Source organism: Dama dama, chromosome 1 (assembly GCF_033118175.1).
Source record: "Dama dama isolate Ldn47 chromosome 1, ASM3311817v1, whole genome shotgun sequence".
Classification (NCBI taxonomy): Eukaryota; Metazoa; Chordata; class Mammalia; order Artiodactyla; family Cervidae; genus Dama; species Dama dama.
This window is the reverse complement of record NC_083681.1, coordinates 48345623-48349253: the sequence shown is the minus strand read 5'-3', so window position 1 is coordinate 48349253 and position 3631 is coordinate 48345623. Positions and strand designations below refer to the sequence as shown.

The 3631-nt window shown below is 38.8% G+C and overlaps 1 pseudogene; it reads right to left on the bottom strand.

Annotated features, from left to right (window-relative positions):
* Positions 1 to 1502: 1502 nt before the first annotated feature.
* Positions 1503 to 2386, bottom strand: LOC133054100 (olfactory receptor 51B5-like; annotated as a pseudogene).
* Between the last annotated feature and the right edge of the window lie 1245 nt (positions 2387 to 3631).

Below are 3631 nucleotides of genomic sequence, written 5' to 3'. Positions count from 1 at the left end.
GGGATCTTCCCAAACCAGGGACGGAACCTGAGTCTCCTGCATTGCGGGTGGATTCTTAATGGACTGAGCCACCAGGAAAACCCTCTGAAACCCAGTAAGATTTGGAAAATCATGATTTGGAGTCAGTTTCTGAGAATGACTTGGATTTGGATGTTCTTATACCTGAAAACTGTTTGTACTAAATATAAATTTAGAGGTTTCTTGATTTGGGGGAGCCATGTTTTGAGCTCAAAATGAGGTGGAAGTAGCAAGCAACTGAGATAACCTACATCATTTCAAGCTGCCTCTCCTCATTTCAACAAGAGTAGATTTACACTCTCATTTACATAGCTCTCCTCTCCTTTATGTGTAACACCATTCCTGGCATCAATGACATCAGTAACATCTTCTGTAGTTTCGTCTCCTAAACTCACCTAATTTTTTTCTCTGCTCTATTTATGATGTAATAAAGATGTAGTATCTACCCTGTGAGGATATTTTAACTTGAGTCACAAGTCCCTTTCGAATTGGTCAGAAAATTTCAGTCAAATAAGAATAATAACTTATTCCTTGAGACATTTCATACTTTTAAAGTGGAGCCAAGATACACATACAGAAAGCAACTATTTTCCTCTAAAAGTGTGGCAATCTATTGCTTCAGTATCTCAGGCTATGTTCAAAAGCAAAAGAAGGGAGAGAGAACTACATTTTCCACTCAGACAGAGTTGCCCACTGATAGATGCTCTGGAGTGGGCTCAACAGCTGAGTAAAAGATTGGGATAGGAAGGTAAGAATGAGGACAAAGATGGGAGAAGATACTGTCTATTTCCTCTCATTTATCCTTGGTTTCTCTAACCACAAACAATTTTTGTCCTAAGCAGGTATTGCCTTGAAAAATAAACATAAACTTACCATTCTTGAGACATAGCCATAACCATTTAATGGAGGAGGTAGAAACTGATGAGATAATTGGGATGATAAGTGATACAACACTGATCAAGAAATAATTTTTACTTCTTTTTAGAAAAATTCCTGCCTCAGTGACCAAACAATGTCTTTGGATATCTGTGGGGGAATTGTTTAGAGTTAGAGATTGATTGGCTATAAATAGACCAAATTTTATCCATCTCAACCTAACTTTTTTATTCTTATGGCTATTCTTATCTTCCACCTTTCAAATTCTAAATAAAAATGTTTTAGTTACATGATAGACACACCTCGAATCACCTAAGGTGGGTACTTGACACACAAGAACTGAGTGTCAAGCAGAGATATTTCGTATACAGAATTTATTTTTAATTGCAACAAACTAGATCAAAGACCTGGGCTTAAGGAAATACCTTGGATGATTTGTAGCTCTATTTTGACAATTATTTTACAAAAAGATTTGATTATGGGGAGTTGACATGAAACTTCTTTGCTCCCCTGCCAAAAACCAGAGTTCTGACTTTCTGGGTGAGGGACTATGATGGTTAGAGATCAGGCTGTAACCTGATGGCTAGTAAAAAGGCAAAGAATGTCACTCAGATCTGCTTGATCTTGGCACTGTAGATTATAGGGTTCATTAATGGAGGGAACAGAAAATAGACATAACTCATAATGAGGTGGACGATACGTGGAACATGTTTCCCAAACCGATGAATCAGAGACAATCAATCACTGTGACATAGAAAACCAGGACACAACAGATATGGGACACACAGGTGTTGAGGGCCTTGACCCTCTCTTCTCTGGAGGTAATGCTCAAGACACTCTTGAGTATCCACACATAGGAGATGAAAATAATCACAGGATCCAGCATAGACATAAGGACTACAAGGACCACTGGATACAGTCAACTGAAGGTAGTATCAGCCCAGGCCAGTTTGATGACATCCTGGTGAAGGCAGAATGCCTGGGAAAGGACATGGGAATGGCAGCAGGGAAAAAAATAAACGGGCAAGATTGGGGGGACAACAGATACAAGCTGCCTCATCAGAACTCCTAGCCCAGTCTTCACCATTAGAGTATTAGTGAATATAGAGGTATATCTAAGGGGGTTGCAGATAGCAATAAAATGATCATTAGGCCATAGCAAGCAAAACTCCGAATTTCACAAAGGAAAGTGAGTGTATCAAGTAGGCCTGAGGAAAGCAGGCTACGTTTCCAATCTCCCTGTGATCCAGCCAGAGGGCTCCCAGCACCGAGTCAAGGTCAGCTCCATATCTGTGCCTGCCAGCATGGCCAAAAAGTAGTACGTAGGCTCATGGAGATTATGATCTTCCTTAATGAGAAGGAGGAGGATGCCATCACCAAAAAGGACAGAGAGGTAGAAGAAAAGGAAGGGTGTGGAAATCCAGTGATGAGCTGCCTCCAAGTCTGGAAAACCAGTCAACAGGAAGGAATTGAAGCTGCTGTTGGGCCACATGTGAGGTTTCTCCAGGGGAAATGTTCTTTTATTTCCTCAGTTATTACCATAGAAATGCAGTTCTGCGTTCAAGGTATCACTCCAAATGTGTCTTCTCAGAATTCTTTCTTAAAGGTAAGAATGACATCAATATAAGCCATTGTTTTTGAGAATATATTTGTCAGACAATCTATATTTTTTGAGTTCTTAACTGCATATTCCAGGAACCATCACTTACCTGAGTAATCAAATCCCTAGAACCTCACCTGGTCATCTGCATGTCCACAAGCTCCCCAGGGAATTTCTCATGCCTACTACAACTTAGATCCATTTTTGTTAATTATGCTGCTTTCCCAGAATAATCTATCCTTGAGGAATTTCAAGAAACTCAACTCTAATGTCATTACAACCCACTACCTAAAATGCAATTATCTTCACAGTAGGGCTTCCTTAACCCACATTGTCCTGCATATGTATGATTCCTCAATAAAAGTGTCAAGAGTCTAAGAGAAAAATGTATAAGAAAAGAAGCTGTGCCACCACCATGTTTGCTAAGGAGTAGGTTGATGTCAAAAAGAGACACTTTTCCTCCCATTTCATGTATTAGTTTTTGGAGAACAAAAATAACTACCTTAAGTAATTATCAGCCCCACCCAGATGGTACACAGTACTCACTACCACTATTGTGGCCCAAACTGATTAAAATTTAGATGAACATAGACCCTCAGGCTGGAGTAAATGCTTAGGCCAGGGATGGATCTGACTCATGATAGAGTTTCTCCTTGTATTTGAAAATTTTTATATTCTCTTATTTTCATGTAGCTTCTTTCTCTTTCCCCATTATTTTTCTGTCAGCCCTCTAAAGTAACTCCCCAGGACTTGATTTCTCTCCTTTCAAATTCTCCATTTGTATTAAAAAAAAAAAATCTTGATTTTCTTCCTTTTATATCTAACCATAGGCTTCTGAATGCATCTTATACAACATTAAATGAGGTTCATTGTTGCTTAAAGAGAGCATTTCTTGCTAATGGACGAAGATGCACGTCCTTTAAGAAGTCTTTGACATTTCTCCTGCCACTAGCCTATGGGCTTCTTGTTTTATTTGCCATACTCAACACCTAGCAAAGTACCTAATATGTGAGATATATGTGTACACATACATCAATAATACATATATAAATGTACGTATCTACATGCATGCATATATATGTATACACATGTATTTATATACATTATACACCCAGCAGTTTTTGAACACCCAATGTA